Source organism: Seriola lalandi, unplaced genomic scaffold (genome assembly GCF_002814215.2).
Source record: "Seriola lalandi dorsalis isolate HSWRI2012SDOR001 ecotype SW California unplaced genomic scaffold, Sedor1 jcf7180002054868, whole genome shotgun sequence".
In the NCBI taxonomy this organism is placed as follows: domain Eukaryota; kingdom Metazoa; phylum Chordata; class Actinopteri; order Carangiformes; family Carangidae; genus Seriola; species Seriola lalandi.
In genome coordinates this window covers 454974-455692 of record NW_019525421.1, presented here as the reverse complement: position 1 = coordinate 455692, position 719 = coordinate 454974, and positions in this window count along the sequence as shown.

Here is a 719-nt window from a genome sequence, read left to right as displayed (position 1 = left end):
TGAGCGTCTCTTACCTTCGGCTAAGTCTGGGCTTTGACTCAAACAGGAGCAGTTTGTTGTGCAGTAGATTTATTGTGATGTTTAGGGTCGTTGTCCTGCTGTAAAGTTCATGTAATGAGGAGGTCAGGGAGGATGGATGAGTCGACTAAACACTGGACTTAACCACAGTAGACCACTTTTCATTTCCTGTCTCAAACCAACAGTAATCACTATTTCTTTTATTCATGATCCACAACCTTAACAGCATGTTAATTATTGTTACCATGACGACAAAGGTATTGTAACCTTAATGAAATACATATTTTAACCCGCATCATAACCTCCCCTAAACTTAACCAAGTTGGTTCTGTGCCTAAACTTAACTAACTTCAACCTCATGTTTATTATGGTAACCAAGACAACGAAGGTCTGGTATGTCTAGATGGTTGATTAATGTGGGTGCATGCCAATCAAAGAAATCATTCACTATTATCTCTCTCACTTTCTCTCTCTGTATGTCTCATATTCATTTGTCATTCAGTTGTATAATTACAACAAACAGAAAGGTGGAAGCAGAAAACCTCCTCTGGCTCCCTCATACCTCACCATACATATTTATGAAGGCATTTGAATAAAATAATTTTGTAACAACAAAATATCATTTGGAGAAAGGAGCAGCGGAGAGTAGGAAGGTGAAGAATGTCAACAAGCAGAAGAGAAGGAAGTCAGGGTTGCATCTT